The following is a 21142-nucleotide window of genomic DNA, read 5'->3' as shown; positions in this document are numbered from 1 at the left end:
TTCTTGCCCATTATACATACATATCTTTTCCATCGGCCACAGTTTTCCATATAAATGTTATCATCTCTGTGGTGCCATGTTGTGAAAAGGTCTGGGAAGCACTGCTCTACAGTAACAACACACGTGATTTCCCCACCTCCCATACCTGTCATGCCCACAGCATATTAGCACAAACCACAACTAGGGATTAAACCTTGAACTGAACATCTGAATTAAAAGCTTCCCTAAACATAGACACAACTCTCTCTAATCCTTTCCCTCATAAACACAGAAATAATTCCCCATGGGGCTAATGCAGTCACATACACACATTATGTCCTCAGAGATTACCCTGATATGGGAGTATAAATTGACCTGGGGAGGAGAGGGTTGATTCTGAAGAGTAAAAGGGACAAAATGACCAGTAAATGGTTCTAGTAAAATTCTAACTCAGAAATCTGGCATGTCACAGGAACTATGTTACCTAGCTGCAGTCAACATTGACAGGTCTGAGCTTGAAATGCCTTGGTTCTCAGGCCCCTACATCCTTCTAGGCCCACTAATGAAAAGGGTGAGTTCAAGAAAGAAGAGTGGAAGTGAGTGGCAACATGAATGAACCAGACACAAAATAGTGCACAGTCTGTGATTACATTTTATAAAGAATAAAAACAGGCTAATGTAACATACAGTGTTAGCAATCAGGATAGTGGTTAACACAGGTGGGGTGGTGGAAGCGAAGGTGGAAAGGGGGCGCAAGAGAGGCTTCGGGGTTGCTGATAACGTAAAGTTGCTTAATCTGAATGTTGGTTATGTGGGTTGCGTCTTTGAAATTTATTGGGATGTGTACTTAACTATGCGTCCAGGTTTGTGTGTGTTTATTTTGCTTCAATAAAAACATGTTAAATGAAATGGCAGAGGGCTCATACTAACACAAAAATACTTGGTAGTTAGACCCAGGTATAGAGGACAGAAAACAAAAATGAAAATCCAGGGGCCCTAGCTGACCACAAGCTGAACTGAAATAATAAGTCAGTGTTATTAGAAGCAAAGAAACAAAGATCACCTGATAACTTGGGCTATAATAAAGGATAGTTGTATGACTTACAGAGATTGTAAAGTAATTCTTCTATGCTACAGTGTAGCTACTTGAACTGTGATCAGAAAAATGGGTAGTTTTGATTAACATCCCTTCAAAAGGACATTGAAAACCAGAGAGGATTCAGAGAAGAGCAATAGAGATAATTAAAGATATGGGAAATAGACTTTAAAAAAAGGTTAAAAGTAGTGCTTTTTTTTTTTTTTTTTTTTTTTTGGTTGGGTGCTGGTTCTCTTCGCTTGATAAATGGTCACATGACTCCCCAACCCTTTCCTCTAGTTCTTTGCCCCATCTGCCTCTTCTTTATTGGCAGGTGGACTTGTAAGAGCCAAATACGTCAGCCGATGTTAATTTATTGAGCAGCTATGTCCATGTCATTCTAAAAGAAAAAAGATGTTAGGTCATTAAAAAGCACCAGTCAGAATAATTGGGGTGGCTGAGCTTAAGGAAGAGAAGACTTGATTGGCCTTAAAATAGCTGAAGATTTCTGAGAAGGAAGTTCATCAGTCATTCTTTACCTCTGACAAATTGAAAGTAAATGATCTTAAAATAAAGCAAAGATTTCAGCAGACCAGAAAGACTCATTAAATGAATGAATCACAAGGCCAGGGGGACACTCAAGAGGAGAATTAGGATATTCTGACTAGACTAGGTTCTCTCTAACATCATAATCTTTATTATCTCCTGGATAATGAGTTTGATTTTATTTGTACCAACAATACCTTACATTTGTAACGCCTTAGAGTTCTCCTCCAGGGACATGTTTATGCCCATTTGCTTCAACTCGGAACCCTGCCTTTGAATCAGGGCTGCCAGAGAGGAATCTGCCACTGAAAGGAAGCCCCAGAGGCAGCCGGTGGGCAGGCCCTGGCCCTGCAGTCCTCCTGCTCCCTGGGGGCTGCAGGCTGGGGGCTGGGGGCTGGTCCGCCAGCCTGGAGGATGGAGGCAGGGGCTGCCGGCTGTCGCCAGTCACCATGGTGACCTCGCAGCCCGCAGCTGCTCTCCCCACCATCTGAAGATGTGGGAAGGGTTCCGGAGGCAGGCTGGGGGTGGTGGGCGGTCCCAGAAGTGGCCGAAGCCTAGGGAAGTCCTGGGACTTGCTCTGCACAGCCAGTGGCCTCTTCTGCGGCTCCCAGCCGAATGCAGGGTCAGCTTCGGAGCAAGCTTTGCCAGAACAGCCTGAGAAATGTCTCCTGGCGCTAACATGCTCCTTCCTCCACCACTCACTGCCCTGGGAAAGTCTGAGGCCTGGAAAAGAGACCACGGCTGAAGGCCATTTTTTTCAAGTGAAAACAGAATGACGTGGAATCTTAGGTTTAGGCCAAGACTTTGTTAGCTTGTCCACCCAGTATTTTGTCCATGTTGTAACTGTCGCTGGTGCAGGGCCTTCGGCACAGCCGCTAGGCTCGAATCCCGAAGAGGAAGCCGCCCTGCCCCTTAACAACCTGCTGCCCTTCCAGCGGCCCCTTTGCACAGCACCACCCCCCCTTCGCCCCCGCCCTGCACACTCCAGCCCCTAGACTCAAGCAGCACCCCCTGCGTGGCACCTGCCGCCTGGCACACACAGCAGGGCCCGGGCCAGCGCCCGAGGGAGCCAACAGCTGGCAGGCCATCTCTCAGCCCGGCGCCTGCCCTGCTGAGCCTCAGGGAGGAGGGGAGTCCCGGGGGAAGGGGCGGGGGAGGGGGGCGGGGGGGCTCTTGATGGGGGAGTCTCTCCAGCAAGACATCTGCTCCCCTGGCCGCCAGATCTGAAGGGCGGATGCAGGAGATCCGAGGGGGCGGGGCGTCAAGGCAGCCCCTACCCCGCAGCTGTGCCAAGCACCGGCTCCCACTCTTCGTGGCCACAGTCTGTCCCTTTCAAGCCTCGCTCTTCTCCCCTCCCCCCTTCAGCTGGCGGCTCGGGAAATAGAAGTATCACCAGCAAACTGCCACGGAAAAACAAAGCTGTCTGCTGGCGGCCGTCCCAGCCTGCCCGGGCTCCCCTGCCCACCCCCACCGCGGCCCCTTCCTGACACGCGGCTCCCCCACCCGGAGCAGCTCTGGGCCCCCGGCCAGGTCAGTGCAGGACCCCTTCTTGCTCTCCGGTCTGGTCTGCCGCCCCTGTCAGATGCCGGGAGGATTGCTGGGCTGCAGTACTGGGCCCTCGGGAACGGAAGTGACAGATGAACAAGGGGACTTCTTCTCACTAAATCACCAGTCTGGAGCCTCCCTGGCGGCTCTTGAAGAAGCGGCCCCTCCACCCCTGTTGGATCTCTCTCTCTTGGCCACAGCTCCTGGACTGAATGGGGTGGATGGGGGCTTCAATCCACTGAGCCGGGGGAGTTGGCTTTTGGGCGAAAGCTCTATCAGCGACCCCACGCCAATTCTACCAGCCTGGTTGGGAGCAAAGAAAGAGCCTGTCATCACACCTTGATTAGCATAAGGATTTAAAAACCAACAAACAAGCAGTTCTGCCCTTGGCCTTGCCAGAGAGAGCAGTTTACAGACTGACCAAGGGGCCCAGACATTTATGTTGCCCAAGACTCTCAGGCAACCTGGGGTTTTTTCTCCAGGCACACTGCTGACTGAGCCCAGAATACAAGCAGAGATCATGCAGGAGGCAACAATGAACGGGACCTCCAGGTCCAGTCACTCTGGGAATCTTGTCCCCAGAGACTAGTGGAACCCTGTCTACAAGACAGTACTGTCCTGCTGGCCTAAGCAATCCAAGAACACTCCTTTTCGGAAGTCCCCAAATCAGGGTACAACAGCAGAAGGACAAGACCACGCCCACACTCACACCCCCAAAACAGGCTATCCTTTGGCAGCTTATAATCATTGTCCAATTGCTTCTGGTTTCTGGGTTTTGCAGTTTGGGCCATCCTCCTGGTGACGCAGAGATACATCAGAAAACTCGTAGAAAGTTGAGCTTGTTTTCTAGGTGACCACAGGGCAGGGATCCCTGTAACACTCCAGCCCATGTCATTTCCCTGCACTGGTCATCAGCCTCCTGCAGCCTACTGGCCTCTGAGCACCCCCAGGCTGGCTAAGGGCTGGCAGGTGGCCTGGGAATTCTATGGCTCCCAGAGTTTCCACCTGCCTGGATACACAGAGAATACAGATCAGAACAAGCATTGTGCATCATAACATCACAAGAGCCAGTGTGTGTGTGAGTGTGTGTGTGTGTGTGTGTGTGTGTGTGTGTGTGAGGCTGGGGGGAACCAGCACTCCCAGCCTGACTCCTTCCTTAGCACCCCCGCTCACCCTCAGCTGCCCCAATTTATCCTGCGCTTAACCAAGATCCTTGATGAGCACATCTCCATCATAGCATCATAGCATCATCCATTCATTTGACCTCTCTAGTTCCGTGAAGTGACAGCAGAGGCTGTGTCTTGTTTGTGGCCTAGGGCAGCGAGCACTTCCCAGCGAGTGTTTGTGAATCGACTCTTCCAGAGTGTTCTCTAATTCCCAGCTCAGCCATCCACCCCCTCGTGTCAACGAGACATGAGCTAGCCTGGTCTCCTTGGCTCTTCAGCCTTCTCACCATCCACACCCAAGCAAATGGAGCATGAATTTTTAATGAATTAGGCAAGCCCCATGCTTTTAATAGGCCAAAAATGGAAAAACACTTATCTGTATACACAGAAAGGGCTTTATTCTCCTAGGAGTTCCATCAGAGAATACAATATAAGAGGTGATCAAACAACAAAAACTAACAACAACAACAAAATCCCAACCAAACAAAAAATAAAAAAGAAAGGAGAGAACTAACAACAACAACAACATCCCAACCAAACAAAAAATAAAAAAGAAAGGAGAGAAGACGGGGCAGGGAGGGAGACATGGGATCTCTCTTCGAACCACCCCTTGCCAGCACTCAGCCCTCCTCAGACATTGTACCCGAGTCCCTGGAAGCCACGGAAACAGACGTAGTGCACATAGCAGGTGCCCAGTGCACCCATGGGAAGAATACTGCTCTGGGTGCAGGAAAATCTGGATACCAATCATGGGATACATTCTGGAATACACCACTTGGCTTCTCTGAACTCATGTTTTCCTGCAAAATAACGATAAGCCTGCCCTGCCTGCCTCACAGGAGGGTTGGGAGGAATAAATGGGATCAGAACCAGGAGAGGGAGAGTCCAGCACTCCTTCCAAGGAAAGTGTGGAGGTGATGAGCCCCCAGAGGCTGGTGTGTAGGAAAGGCCAGGTGGGCCCTGGGACAAGCCTAGAAACAAAAAGACATGGCCCCTTTCCTCGCTTCCTCTCCTCCACGCTGCCCCTGAGTGTTCCTGCTGTGGGCTCAGTCGTGTTCTCCCCCAAATTCATATGTTGACACCCTAACCCCTAGTATCTCAGAATGTGGCTGTGTTTGGAAATGGCATCCTTCAAGAGGTAATCAAGTTAAAATGTGGTCATATGGTTGGGCCCTAATCCCATATGACTGGTGTCCCGATAAGAAGAGACTGGGGCACAGACAAATGCTAACACACTCGAAGAAGGCAGACATCTACATGCCAAGAGAGACCCTCAGGAGGAACCAACTGGCCGACACCAGATCTCAGACTTCCAGCCTCCAGAGCTGTGAGGAAATAGATTTGTGTTGATTAAGCCACTCAGCATGTAGTATGTTTTTATGGCTGTCCTAGTGGACTCACACAGCCCCTTCCCGCCTTTCTACTCTTCCTCTTGCCCACTGGGTGCTGGTGTCCCCCAAAGAGCTGCTCCCCTAGCCAGCCTAACAAAGCACCAGAGAAGCAAATGCACAATGCCTCTCACATCTGTCAGGCCAGGACACATCAACGAGGGGACACTGTCAGGCAAGATGTCCACTTCTGTCACACTGTGAAGACATTTAGGAGAACACGTGCCCTGTCCATCTCGTACCCTACACAACTGGCAGTCCCCTGCTCCCAAATGGGTCCCAAATGCACAGGCTTAAATAGCTGTGGGTATCACCTGGAGAACCTGATAACAGTACAGACTCCTGAGCTTGCCCACAGAGATTCTAAATCAGTAAGCATGCGGTGGAGTCTGAGAATCTGCTTTGAGGTGAACCTGAAGCACAGCCAGTTTCAAGAATCGCTCACCTAGCTGCCTTTGTGTGAAGGATGCCCCTGTGTTTCATAGGCCACTTTGAGGTTGGGTCCCATGTGCGAGGGAGAATGGCAGTTAGGATACTGTTAGCAGAGCTCCCCAAAGTTCATAGTGCATTAACACACAAATGCCCACCAACTCCGGAGAAGAAGACCTCTGAGAAGCCCCTCTGTGTGAAGTCCAATGGGCCCTTGCCTCTTATTTCCTCCCTTCAGTGAAGCCCAGTTAAAAATGATTTCTCAGAGTCCCATATCATAGAATACTGGAGCTATATCCAGGCATCATAAGGGGTCATGGAGCTCAAGCCCCTCCATTTTCCTATAGAGACTGCTGTTGGGAGGCCAAGTAGCCTGCTCAGGCCACATAACCAGCTGGAGCTGGAAGCCAGCACAGGTTTCCAGATTCCTTGTTGGATTCTTGCTTTCTCAACTGCACTCTTAAACACCATTCCAGCTTCTGAATGTGACTCTGACAGCAAAGAAAATAAGGCTCCAATATGACTTATTGAGCACCTGTATGCCTGGCACATCGTATGCATTATGTCATTAGTTCTCACGATAGCCTCTCAGTAGACCTCATCCCCCACGCTTTTTATTAGAGAGCCTGTCCGATATCACACACACAATAAAGTTGCATTTAGGATTCATCCCAGGCCTGCCTAACTCCAAGTCCCAGATAACCCATAATCTGAGGACACGAAGCCTGTACTTTTTAAAAAATAAATATGGGGGCACCTGGGTGGGTCAGTCAGTTAAGCATCCAACTTCGGCTCAGGTCATGATCTCACGGTTTGTGGTTCGAGCCCCCTATCGGGCTCTGTGCTGTCAGTTCAGAGCCTGGAGCTTATGCTGCGGATTCTGTGTCTCCCTCTTCTCTCTGCCCCTCCCCTACTCATGTTCTGTCTCTCTCTCAAAAAATGAATAAACGTTAAAAAAATATAAATAAAAATAAATAAAAACAAATTTGACATATAAAATTGTGTAAGTTTAAGGTGCACAGCCTGTTACTTTGATACATTTTATATATTGTAATATGATTGTCCATGTAGTGATACTTGCCACATTACATAGTTACAGTACAATCTTATTGTCTATATTCATTACACTGTACTTGATTTCTATGGCTTATTTAGTACATACTTACAGGTATGTACCTTAAATACCATCACTCTTTACCATGCCCCCCATCCCCAGGTAACCATTTTACTCTCTGTTTTTTTATGGGCTTGACTTTTTTATATTCAAAATATAAGTGATATCATATAGTACTTGTCTTTATCTGTCCGATTTCTCTCACTTAGCACAATGTTTCCAAGGTCCATCCTTGTTGTTGCAAATAGCAGGATATCTCCTTTCTCCTGGCTGAATAATATTCCGTTATGTATATGCACCACATCTTTTTTATCCATTCATTCATTCATTGATGAGCATTTGGGTTGTTTCCTTATCTTAAGCCTGTACTTTTTGAACTACTGCCAAAGGGTGCCTGGGTGGCTCAGTCGGTTAAACGTCCGACTCTCCATCTGGCTCAGGTCATGATACCGTGGTTCCTGAGTTCGAGCCCTGCATTGGGCTCTGTGCTGATGTGGAGTCTGCTTGGGAGTCTGTCTCTCCTTCTCTCTGCCCCTCCCCAACTTGTGTGCATACTCTCTCTCTCTTTCTCAAAATAAATAAACATAAAAAAATTTTTGTAACTGCTGCCAAGAGCCAGAAGAACACCAGGACTCTCTTGCTGGGCGCACAGGTCTTTCCTGGCAGGTCACAGATGACACCCCTGATGAGGTGGGCAGGGCAGCAACACCTATGCCAGGAGCCATGGCAGTTCCACCAGAGGAGAAGATACTTCCCGCCCTAATGCCAATGGCATCTGGTTTCCAAGATAGTCCTTGGCTTTCTCTTGACCTCCTGTTCTTTAAGATGGGGCCACTTCACATCAGCTTTGACAGCAGAGGTTACATTTCACACACTGTCGTCTGACATATCTCATTCTCTTCCTGGACCTACAGAACAGCTTCCTGTGGGACTCCCCAAGCTGACACCAGCTGCTAGGGCCCAGTCACAGTGACCCAGTACATGATGGAGAGGGTGTGGGTGACACGGAGGGGGTTTCCCCCACACCCACTGCCTTTCATGACAACCATTTTTAGTTCATAGGTCTTTCCTCTCCTCATCCTTCAACATGGCCTCCTTCAACAACCCCCCTAATCCCCACCCTCCCCCACTCCCTGTCCTATCAGAAGATTCTAGCTTCTTTCATTGACAGAAATGGGTCTGTTCATTCATTCATCCTTTTGTTCAGCAAATATTTATTAAGTTCATCACGTGTGCCAGTCACTGTTCTAGGCATGGGGAAATATAGCAGTGAATGAAAGACACCAGCCAAACAACAACACAGACAAAATGCCCTCCCTGCACCATGGAGCTTCCACTCTAGCTGGGGAGATAGAAGGTGAATAAGAAAAATAAGAAAGTGTAAAGTAAGTAAGTGATAAGGATAAGTAAGTAAGTAATAAGTAAGTAAGTGATAAGTGTGAGGGGTGATTTAAAGGAGACCAGGGAAAGCCTTATTCGAGTTACTGTTCAAAACAAAACAAAACAGAAGAAAACCATGAAGAAGTGAAGAAACAACCATGTGGATATCGGGGGTGAGGAGGTGGAGGGGCCACAGTATTCTACTCAGAAGAGCAATTGCCAAGGCTTGGAGGCAGGAGGCAGAGGGGAGAGACTGGGACGATGGGAGATGAGGGCCCTCAGGTGGGGAGAGGAGATCATTCTCGTAGAGGAAATTCTGGAGGGTTTGGCAGAGGAGTGCCGGGACGTGAGTTCTAGCTGGATGTCTGTGTCTGCCTTGTTGAATACAGACTAAAGGAAGGGAAGGGCAGGAGCAGGGAGACCACTGCAGGGATTCGGTAGTCCTAGGGAGGTTTGATAGTGGCTTGACTACAAAAAGGTGATAAAAAGTGGTTGAAAATATAGTTTGAGGACAGTGTCAATGTCAACTGTTGACTGCCTAGAACCTGAGCAAATGGAAGAAGGAAAGTGGTTTCACGGCCTTCCCAGCCCCATGCCTCCCCACCACACACACTTAGAAGCACACGTGAGCCCCCACATCCCCACACCCCTTGCCCTCCCGACAGATCCTAACAGTCCACAACTTTTCTAACTCCTCTCCAGTTACCAAAGCTTTCATGTCCTGACTTCCCAGCAGAATGTCCTTGAGCTAGTTATTTCACCACCCTGGACTCCCTCTTTATCTGTGAAACAAGATTAAGGATTATATTCCCACCCCCACCCCCCTCCACCCGCCACGGTTGTTGCGGAGTTGAGCAAGAACCTATAATCGCAGAGCACGCGTAAGCCACTCCATCGTGGATAATCACTCTTCCTGCAACGGCCTACGTAACCACGTTTGCAACCTGGTCACGCCGACCCGGGTGTCCAAGCCGTGGACCAGTATGAACTGGTCAGGAACCGGGAGCTGGGTGCTGGGTCCCCGCAGGAGACAGACGGCGGCACCTAGGCCCCACCCAGGGAAACATGCACAGGCCCAGGAACTAGCTCGCTTCGCAGCCTTCCTGGGCCACAGGGGAGGGGACAGGCCGCAGCCGCGAGACACGGAGCCTGGGGCGCCGCGGGGCTGCGGGAGAGAATCTCGGCCTGTGAGCCCCCCACCCCCACCCCCCCCCCACCCCCCCCCCCCCCCCCCGGCCTCGGTCGTGGGAAGGCCGCGCTGGAGCCCAAATCCTGGCCCTGGCCCAAAGCCCGGCTCTCAGCCACCTCCCGCTCGCCGCCCGCCACCCTCCAGCCACCGACCCATCCTAGCGCAGGGCTGGCTCTTTCCCCCCACCAGGGGCTGTTTCTGCAGTATTTTTGTCTGGGACCTTTAGGCCTTTCCCTGCTGGGCACTGCAGACGCTTCCTGCAAGGCCTCTAGGGACACGAGTCTCCCTTGCCTCGGCTCCCACGGCCGGTACCTGCAGGGTCGTGCCCGGAGCTGCTGGGCTGTGCGGGTCAAAATCCCCAGTTTGAGTCCTGCACTACCACCCTGGGGCTGTATGGCCTTGAGTGGGTTGCTTAACCTCTCAGACTCCACTTCCTCTGTCATTCATAGGGCGATTAATGCCCACTGGGTGGGACTGGCGTGGGATAAAACAAAACTATGCATACAAAGCACTTAGCCCTGAATCTGTCAGTGGTAAATGCTCAAATGATGGATGGCTTCGTTAGAATGAGCATAATGTAGGCTAGCAGGACCTACCACCCATATTATATAAACAAAATTAGAATGAAAATCAACAAAACATCCTATCCTTTTCATTGCCAAAAAATGTTGACTAAGTTTGTATCCTCTAACTTGAGCTCAGAGTTCCCAGCCTTCTTCCAGAGAGCATGCACTTTTTAGGTAAGTTAATACCTTCGGGTGGGAAAGAGAGAGACAAACTCTCAAAGACACCATTTTATTTATCTTACTTTTTTTTAAAGTTTCTGTATTTTTGAGAGAGAGAGAAACAGAGTGTAAGCAGGAGAGGGGCAGAGAGAGAGAGGGAGACACAGAATCCCAAGCAGGCTCCAGGCTCTGAGCTGTCAGCACAGAGCCTAACGCGTGGCTCAAACCCATGAACCGCAAGATCATAACCTGAGCCAAAGTCCTTCACATAACCGGTTAAGCCACCCAAGCACCCCAAGGACACCATTTTAAACTCGCTGTGATTTGGGGGTGTGCAATAAACCTATCCAAATGTATTCAACAGAACAGATCTTCCTCCTCCCTGCTGCGGACCTGCCTGCTGCCAGCCTCCCTGGGTTTCCCTTCCTCACAGGCAGCACAGCCCTTCCAGAAGCAGGTGAGGATGGGTGGGTGCTCCCCCTTATCCTGGCTGGGTATTCACAAGTCTGTGAGCCAAGGGGCTGTCTCAGGGCTGTCTGGGTGGGCGCCAGAGGATGGGAGAGACAATAGAGAACAAGTGCTGGGGCCATTTTCTTTTCTGAAAAGATCTTCATTTCCACGCTAATTGCAATTTCTAGCCTGCCTCAGTTTCAGACTCAGCCTTATTTGCCGAGTTGTCTGGCAAATGGCTCCTGGCGTGCTTCCCCCACCTCCTTTTTCTTGGCCAGACATGGCCAGTCATAAATTGACAGGGAAAAACACAGCTCTCCAAATTATTTTGGTGTCTAGCCTAGGGTTCTTATGGAGCTTGGGACAAATCCCAAACAGGTCTCAACTGCCGACCTCACCTGGCACCTCTCAACTTTCCTACCTCACCTTCATTCCTCTCTGCCGACCACAAATGAATTCCTTCTTCCTCAAACCTTCCCAAACGGCTCCACACACCAACGACCACATGAAGGCTAGAACCAGACCCTGTGGGAACCAGAGGCCTCTAACCCAGGACTGGACTAACCCTCCCATCTGAAAGGCCCTTACTCTGCTACTTAACGAGGCAGAAGCAGCGAAGGGCTGAACTGCGGGACCGACCAGATGTGAATGGAGATGGGGAATGTGCAGGTGGAGTTGGAGGAATAAAAGGAAAGTGCTCTGAGCAGGGCGAAGTGTGGAAGTCAGAACAACATCTGCGGTCAGGTTGGTTTCACGAGAACTGTAGCTCCAGGCCTCAGATTGCAGAGGCAGGAGTTTGTTTTTAGTACATTAGGGCGAAACCAGGAGTTGCCTTGGATTTTCAAGCACAGAAATTATGATGAAAGCACACTTTTTTTTTTTCAAAGGTGGGAAAGAGAGTGGGTTCAGTGTACTGAAAGGCTCAGGCACCTTATCTGAAAGAAAGTGACTCCACAGGTGTACATTCATTCCTGTCCTTCCAGTCCCTTCATCCTTGAACCTACTCTAACCTCCAATGAAATTTAAGCTTACAAACTGAAGGATTTCAAATGGGTCATTTTTCTACAGGGTGAAGTTCATAAAAGGGGGTCTGTGTTTTGACAGCTGAAGGGGAAAAAAATTACCTAAATTGATGAGGGAGCGGCCCCTGGGTGGCTCAGTGGGTTAAGCCACGGACTCTTGAATTTTGGCTCAGGTCATGATCTTTCCAGTTCTGAGAGTTTGAGCCCCGCGTCTGGTTTCCTGCTGACAGCACAGACCCTGCTTAGAATTCTCTCTCCCTCTGCTCTCTGCCCCTTCCCCGCACTTAAAAAGACTTTTTAAAAAGTGATAAGGGAAACAAGGGATGCCTGGGATGCAGACCAACTCATCTCATGTCAGCGCGTTAAGACTGAAGACAGGTCACAGGTGAGAAGAATTATAACCATTTAAGAGAACTGACCTCTAATTCTAATAAAAAGGGTTTGTTTATATTTTCAGCATTTTATTCTTTCGGTTGCCAGAAGATAGGGGATACGTCACATTTAGTGCTGACTGCCACGTTTTGTCATGAGAACAAGAATTGTGAAGTCTGTGAATCAAATTGGGAAATGGGCATTACCTTGACCTTTAGAGCATCCTGACTGGCTAGCTGTGCTGCCCTCTCCCCGGGCGTCAGCAGGGTCATAAACGTAGAAGTAGAAAGGCAGGTGATCAAACAAACCTGCAGAAGCCTCAGCTGCAGCACCGGGCTAAGGGAGGAGGAGGGTGGGCGCTTGGTGCTAGGTTCAAGTCCGGTCGGTCGGTGCGCCTACGAGGGAGCACGTTATCCCCGCTAGAGGGTGCTATGGGGCTGGGAGGGGACTGGAGCAGTATGGTGAGCGCCCGCCCGCGTGCGTGAGACTAGGCGTGCCCATGAAGTGGCCCTGGCGGTCTGTGTGCACGCGTCTGTGTCCCCACTGCTCGCGGGCAGGACAGCGGGGGCAGGGACAGCGTGCTGGGGCGGAAGAGTCTGAGTTTTGCGGTGGCGCTCTTCGTGGGTCTCCCGGGCGAAGCCGCTCCCCTGCACCCCTGGCCTGGGACTGATTTCTGGAGGAGGTGGCGCGTGTGTCTGCGTGGCTGTTCACCTGGGCCATGACGGGCCCTCACACAGAAAACGATGTTTCTGCTCCATCAAGGATTCCTCCACCCAAGCGCTTGCATCAGGTCCAGGCGGGTACAGCAGGGTTCGTCCATCCAGGCCTCTAAAGGAAGCTTTTCTCTGCCCGGGAAAGCAGCTTCTCTCCGGGCAACATCCGTCAAAGTCCTGTCGGGAAACCTCGCACGTAATACTAATGCGCTTGGACAGATTCGAGGACAGGAGCCGTAAAATTAAAAACCATACCAAAGTCCCGGAGTGGGATTGAGGTGTTTTTCAGTCTTCAGCAAGCCGCCCCGGCACCTGGGTGGCGGGCGTAATTAGTATTTACTGATCAGCCGCAGCCGCGGTGCGGTAACCACGGCGACCGCGCCGGGCCTCGCACCACCCCCAGCCCAGGAACCCGCCGCTCCGCGGCTCCGCCCCGCCCCAGGATGCCCCGCCTCCTCGCGCTCCCCATTGGTGGTCGGCTCCGGCGCTCCTGAAGCCACCAATCACCGGCCGCGTCTTCTTACAAAGGGTGGAGAGTCGCCTTCCAGAAGCCATGCTCTCTCTCTACAGGAAAGCTAGGCTGATGGCTCAATTGAGGTTAATGAAAACTCCAATCAGAGAGGCAAAACGCGAGCGGGATTATCGTATTTACATAAAGGAGCAATACGAGAACCTGAGCAGCCCCTAACAGCTGGCCCTGGAAAGGTTTCTGTGGCGAAGGGCCATCAGATGTGCTCATCCTATATACTATGTACACTCTAGTTCGGGTTCCATCACCACCTAATTCCGTGTCACTTCCATCCGGGGGTCTCTGTTTCCTCAATTTAGAGAGGACTGAATAGTCTGTCGGGACCCTTCCAATTCTAAATTTCTATGAGCTGCGGAAGCTGAGTCACCCCCTGGGAGCCAACGCTGTTTAGCATTCAGGCCTGAACAGAAAATCACAGAATGGGAGTCTGGTTTGACTTTTTTTTTCTGTCCTTCTGTCTACAGAGGAAGAAATAGCTGTCTCATTCCCCCTTGCCAGAAGAAAAAAAAAAAAAAAATCAATAGGTGTTTAATCTGCAAGGGAGATGAATTTCCCTTCAACCCAAGGAGATGTGGAATGGCTCTGGGCTGAGGTTTGATTGAAGTGTCAGGTGTCAGAGCCCGCAGGGATGATAAACAATCTCCCTCACCCCCTCGCTTTACAGATAAGAAGTCTGAGGCTCAGAGATGCTGGGCACCTTGCACAAGGCAGCCCAGCTTTCAGAGCAGAAATACTATGCCCTTTCTGTCCCATCATGCTGGACAGCTTGGACCATCTGCTTTCCTCAGGGACTCGGGTTTGCTGTGCCTCCCCCTCTTCTTCATCCTCTCATACTGTCCAATAATAATTGGCAACATACACATCCAGCCCTCAGAAACTGGAGACAAGGACCAAGCTGAGTTTTCTGATATTAGTCAAGGTAGATCCCTTGAAGAAAGAAGAAGGTGCCTTTAACTTGGCCACAATCTGAAGCTCTGAAGCATTCCAGTGATTCTGCAGTACATAGGCTTTGACTCTGCAGGACTTGCAGATGATTTCACAAAATTTCCAAACCTTAAAAGGTAGAGTGATGAAGCATTGCATCAGCAGTATAGTGGCTAATGGCTAGATTCTCTTAATTTCCAAATATCCCGTACCCACAACATAGAATCAGTTGGATTGGGTACCTGTAAAATCTTGCAGCCATCCAAGGATAGATTTCCTCATTTTACCAAACGCACCAAAGATCTTGGCATCTTGGACCACCTTACCCCAGCTTATTGGACCATCTTACCCCAGCATCAGGCATTTACTGAACTCCCCTACAATCTCATCGATGTTAGTAAAGGCTTTTGTGAGACAAGGGAAGAATCTCAGAAGCTTTCCTCTGGCCTATTCTTGTCTTGCTGTCTCTGCCCACCTTCAGCCACCTGCCTCCCCCACCACATGTACCAATTTAAAACAGCTTTCAGGCCCCCATGATTTTCTCCTAGTTTTCTGGTTAATTCTTAAAATCCAACTTTTCATTTTGTTTCATAATTTCTCCAATGCTGTTCTAAAATAGACAAACAGCAGTCAAATTGGTTAACCATCTGCACAGAAATTGGAAGTTCATGGTGATGTCTAACCAAAGAAAGAAAGAAAAGGAGGAGGAAGAGGAGAGGGAGGAGGAGGGGGAGGAGAAGGAGGAGAAACAAGATAAAGATAAAGGACTATAAAATACATCCTATAGAGCAAAGTTCAAAATCTTTTCCATCACGTTCAAAGTGGAGCCTACCCCGCTTTGTAATTGGTACTGCCCATTCATTTAACTAACCTTTGAACACCTATTCTGTGCTGGCACCGGGGATACACTGGTGAACAAGACAGATACAAAAACCCTTGCCCCTAGAGCACACAGGCTCCAAGCTGTAGTGGGAGCTGCTGGCAGAGACTTCCAGTGCAGGAACGGTGTGAGGCATTCAGTTGGATAGTGAAGGAACAGAAAGGAGGGTGGATGGCTGGAGCAAAGTGCTCAGAGGTATGGTGGTAGGAGGTGAAGTTTGGAAAGGGGAGGCAGGACCAGATCTTTCAGAACTTCGTACTCCTATTAAGGAGCTGTAATTTAATTTTAAGTCCAATGAAAAACAATTGCAGGGTTTTAAGCAGGGGAGAGGCACGATCTGATTTACATTTTGTAAACACCACTCTGGCTGCTGTGTGGCTAATGGAGCGTAGCATTATCTAGAGAGGAATCTTCTTGGCATGAGGAAAAGCAATCCATTCAATTATCTTGAGTCGACATCCCCGTTCTGGACTTTAATTTGCCCCAGGAGGAAACACTGGTACTGGTTATCCCACCCAGTCTAACTTGGGCTGTAATTAATTTTGGCCTTTAGGTTTACAAATCAGTCACTTATGACTTCTTTGGAATGAACCTCTGGGCTAGTGGACAAAAATGAGTTTCTAGACCTGCAAAGCTCTGAACTAGATTCTGTCCAAAGTCCTGGGAGGTCCTATGAGCAGTGGGTCAGAGCCCTCAAACCTCTCTCAGCCACAGCCATCTGCTTTAAAATAGCCTTGTGTTTATTGACTGAAGGAGTAGGTGAAGGAAGGAACAAATGGGGGAAAAAAAAGATAAATGGCTGGCTGGTTGGCTTCTTGAATGGATGGATGGATGCATGGATGGATGGATGGATGGATGGATGGATGGAAGGAACCAGTGTGTGTGTGTGTGTGTGTGTGTGTGTGTGTGTGTGTGTGTGTGTACACATATATGCATGGAGAAAGAGAGAGAAAGTTTGGGCAAGTTGGAGACAGACCAGGTAAGGTCTCAGAGGAGAGGGAGAGGATAGATTAAGAGGGCCAGTGGAGAAGCTAATCTGGCCTCTAAAGCCACTCCCTACTTATTCTGGAAGATCCCTCAATAAGCCTTCCTGTCTCTTTGGCTGCCTGGATACCTAAGGAAATGGCATGAAGCAGTGGTCACCTCCAAGCCCTTTGCTCCTGGAGGGCAAGTTCAACTATCCTCTCTTCAGACCCTGCAGCTGCATTCACCCCTCGCTGGGAATACAGACTTCAGGTTAGGAAGACCCAGAAAGACAGAAGTATGGGGCTGCTGAGACACCAGATTAGGGTTCCCTGTGGGGCCAGAGACAAAGGTAGAAGCAGAACCCTCCCACCCCCACTGCAAGGACCCACCTGCACAAAGGCAAGGCCATTGGGTGCCAGCGTGGTAAGCGGTAGTACCAAAAAGGCTTATCTGACCAAGTCATTGTCCCGCACTCCCAAACTGCCCCTTAAGAAGGGAATCCAAGGCCAAGAAACAAATGCAGTCTGTGAGGTTAACACCTCCTTCAACTAGGAGCCACTCTGTCTTGGTCTCCAGACAGAGAAAAAAGCTTGAGATGGAACAATGTGCCAGCTTAGCAGGACTGGAAAATGGAGAACAAAATGCCACCAATTTGCTGTGCATCCCCTCTGCTTGGAAAAATCTGGCATTTCTGATTCTGGCGGGAAGTCCCACTCTGCTCTGTTAGCAAAAGGCTGAGAGACCCGGAAACAAGATGCAGTGCCTGAAAGCATTCTGCAAGGTTTGCTTTTGTTCTCATGCAAGGTTTCCAGCAGGAGATAAATGCTTTCCACATGGCCTGAGAGTGGAGGAGGCTTCTTTCCACTCGCTTTTGATCCTTAGACACTGCAGCATGTAAACAATCATCATCCCACAGACAGTTTCCAGAAACAGAACTTCACTTGCTGACCTCCTACCCCCACCTCCGAGCAAGATGACCATGTTCCCACACCATCCTGCACCCCACCCTGCTGCCCACCCAAGAGCCATGCCAAGTCCCCAGGGAGCTCATCATCCAGAGAGGAAATGCCTGAAGCAAAGGATGCCCTTGGTGGCCATTGTCTGTGGTCACTTGGGCTCCCTGCCCAAAACTGTCTTCCCCAGAGCCCCTGGGCAACCTGACTGCCCTAAGACAGACCACAGCCCTCTCCTCCTACTAGCATGAAATCAGATTAGAAAAAACCCAAGGGCAGGGGATATACATTCTCACTGATGGCGGTGAACACATCAATTACTACAGATTTACTATCTCTCTCTAGGCAACTTGTAATACATAACTATAAAAATATTCCCTTCAAATACTCTTTGATTCCACTTCCAGGAATCTATCCCAGAAAACAAGCGGGAATGTGGCAAAAGGGAAAAAATTATAAATAACTTAAGTGCCCGACAATAGAGAGTTAAGTGGTCTCTTGCACTTCGAGTCAACAGTCACATACTCCTATCAAATATAATTTTTTAGTTCACATACTGATAAATACATATTTGTTTATAATGAGTCACATATGGGTACTACTGAACTAAAGACGTTATGTGCACTACAAAACATACAATGTGGAAATTTTGGCCAATATTCAATTTTTTTTATTTTATTCATTAATACTACAGAAACATTTTGGCTTTGGGTGACATGATTTTGGATATGCTCCATTATTTTTTAAAATCCTATCTTCACATTTGGTGATGCAACAATGGAAAGGTCAGTATATTTTTATACTTGGTTGTAATAGTTGCCATAACTGGAAGCAATCTTTTATAAAGACACATACAAATAGAGGAAAGGCATAATTGGGCACACTTATTAATTAATAAATTAATTTTTCATTCTCATATACTAAGTATACAGACTTTTATTGAAATTAGGCTGAGTAAATTTTCTACTGCTATGATGTCAATCAATAGGTCTTACATTCTTTATATTTTAAACAAATGCTTCCAAAACACTAAAAACTTAACTGGAAGGTATTTAAACAAGGTAGCAAATTCTGTTTCCACATTTTAAAGTGAGTATATGAGAGTTTTTATATACAACTGCACTTTTTTCCAGCAATAAAGTCATAGAACATTGGAAGTCTAAATGCTCTATTTCTTTCAAAAAACTTTATGTTTTATTTATTTTTTTAAATGTCACCATAATTTGATGAGACAAATTCCATGTAATATATATATTTTAAGAGTCAAGTAACATAATATGGGAAGCCACAAAAATTTCTAAGTCATTTTTATATTTATTAACTCAAGTAATTTGCCACATGATACACATCTAATTTTGTGTACATAAAAGATTTTTTGCTCATTCTCTATGACCTTTCTATTCTAACATACTATACATATTTTATATTATATAAACATATATTATATAAATATATATTTATATAATATATGAACATGTAAATATAAATATATGTTTATATAATGTTTATGTTTATATGTTTATATAATGTATTAAAATTATGTAAAATATTGCAAAGGTTCTACTATATATTAAAAGCTTCGTTTTATTACCTGAACCGCATCACTGATACTCAGTGTAGAACTTCCAGCTTCAAATCCTTTGCTATAGAGGTTTGTAAATAAATTTCAAGTGTGGCATAAATTATTAGCGATGTTTGTTGAGCACTTACTTTGTGCCAGGCATAGTTTAAGCACCCTACCTATATGAATTCATTTGCTTTTTGCAACTAGCCCTCATGTAGACACAATTACTATCCCTATTTTACAGGGAAGGAAACAGACACAGGGAAGTTAGGTAACTGGCCCAAGGTCACACCACTGACAAGCAGCAGCACTGGATTTTGAACTGTGACATCCAGGATCGAGGGACGGCGCTATTCCCCACCATGCTAGACCATTACCTGTGCAATGACGCTCAAGAATCTTGTTCCTGAAGTCGAAGCAGGTGCCCTGTCTGCACTTATTACTTCCATCCTTTGTTGTTGTTGTTGTTGTTGTTGTTTTAACCATTGTTAAAGACCTCATTTGATATTCAGAATATATGTCCTTCAATTATCCTTCCTGTAGTGGCTTACAAAAACAAAATTCATGTGTTTTGTTTTGGAAGCAGCATTTGGCAACTGCCACAACTGAATCATGTTGGAAACATATGTACTTTCATCCAACTCTGTGGCAAAACTCCCGCACGGCATTATGTATTCTCATACTTGTTTCTTCAAACATTCAGCAATTGTTCTCCTTGCATCTTCCAACAGTATTTTCTGACAAAATACTACATTTAAGTTCATCCCTGCATTTTTTCCATGTGTCACTTTGCCCAGTTTTACCATGGTATGTGGCTTTTAAGCTGCTGAGCATGTATTATTAGTAGTTTAGCAAAAATGTTTAAGTACTGAAATAAATATTGCATGACTTTAAACATTCGTGGGAGAATGTTTTCGATGTTTGCTTTTTAACATTTTGCCTGTGGTGATACTCTCCTTAGCTCATACCTTAGAAGCTAATATCTCTGTATGTAATATACAGTTAAGGTAAGGCCATCATGAATGAAATGAATATATATCCATTATTTACATAATCTTCTCAAGATATGAATATATTTCTGGCTGACTTTCAGATCTGATGCTATTGGGTTTTTTTTTCTTTTACATCTAATCAGAATTATGATGAGCTCATGCTCAAAGCTGAAGAAGAATCCACTCTGCCATTTTCTTGTTCTCTTCTCATGCTCTACATTTTCTTTGGAGGAAGATTTTTTGGCTACCTGTTCATTTTATGAAGGTTATTATCTAAAAGAATATAATCTGGCAAAATCTCTAAGCCAGACTCAAAAACTACAGTAAATCAGAATTTGCTAAAAGCAAACAACGCTGTTGAACCCGCATTGGCCACAGATAACCAGGGGACTAGCAGACTGGGTGCAACACCATGGTGAGTCCAGGTATTAGAGTACCAGTAAACCAGTTCTTTCTTACACTTGGATAAAAAGACATATGGGAGGAAGTTGCAATATTTTCTTCCCTCATCCTGAGGGATTGTCATTCATGCACCCCACAAGAGACTACTTTTCAGTTATTAAAAAATTATGTTATAGAAGACTATATATAAAGACATGGGGGAAATAGTCACAATATACTGACTGGTAAAAGTTTCAGAAACAGGATATATATGATAATTTAATTTTCTACATGAAAGTGTATACCACATATATGATAGTTGCTCACATAAATGGCAGGAGGCAAATTCAAATGTTTGTCTAACAATACTTCATGCTCATCTGCACCTGTACCAACCTGCATCCTTCTGGGTGAAGTGGGTCTGGAGGGCACATATCACCCTGGAAAAGAATGATAGAACACGTCTGACCTTCAGCACTAACACTTCGGCAGAGACGAGCTCATGTGAGTGGGGGAAGGAGGAGGGGGAGGCCTGGAGTCAAGACTCAGCTTCATGAGAGCAGTCCAGGTGAGCCATGAGCTGCCTGAAAACTGGATGGGCACCAGGTACTTGGGCGGAGGGGGAGAAGAAAGTGTGAGTCAGCAGGCACATTTCCCAGCATCCAGCTCGGTCCTGGGACAGACTTTCTGTGAGCTTGGCCTTAAGTAATGACTTGTGTCATTATAACACGGTTCTTCCAAGGAAACTCACAAGACTTCATGGCTTGTTCTCTTCACATGCCAGACAACGTGAGTTGGGATCGTCATGTCAAGAGGAGAGAGTTGCTCTTTATGTGCGAAACGAAAATGGCGGGTCTAGC

At 47.4% G+C, this 21142-nt stretch overlaps 2 long non-coding RNA genes across 2 annotated transcripts in view; one reads left to right on the top strand and one right to left on the bottom strand.

Annotated features, from left to right (window-relative positions):
* Positions 1-12702, bottom strand: part of LOC131483426 (uncharacterized) — a 31284-nt gene extending 18582 nt beyond the window's left edge. The window contains exon 1 of the long non-coding RNA XR_009247665.1: positions 12587-12702. This is a non-coding gene — a long non-coding RNA (uncharacterized LOC131483426). The remainder of the gene's footprint in view (positions 1-12586) is intronic.
* A 792-nt stretch (positions 12703-13494) lies between these two features.
* On the top strand, positions 13495-20137 carry LOC131483428 (uncharacterized). Its single transcript, XR_009247666.1, has 3 exons — positions 13495-15621; positions 18040-18130; positions 19154-20137. It is a non-coding gene; the product is annotated as an uncharacterized LOC131483428 (long non-coding RNA).
* The last annotated feature ends 1005 nt before the right edge of the window (positions 20138-21142 follow it).

Source organism: Neofelis nebulosa, chromosome 8 (assembly GCF_028018385.1).
Source record: "Neofelis nebulosa isolate mNeoNeb1 chromosome 8, mNeoNeb1.pri, whole genome shotgun sequence".
Classification (NCBI taxonomy): Eukaryota; Metazoa; Chordata; class Mammalia; order Carnivora; family Felidae; genus Neofelis; species Neofelis nebulosa.
Note: the sequence above shows the minus strand (reverse complement) of the source record. Positions and strands in the feature narration are given on the sequence as shown.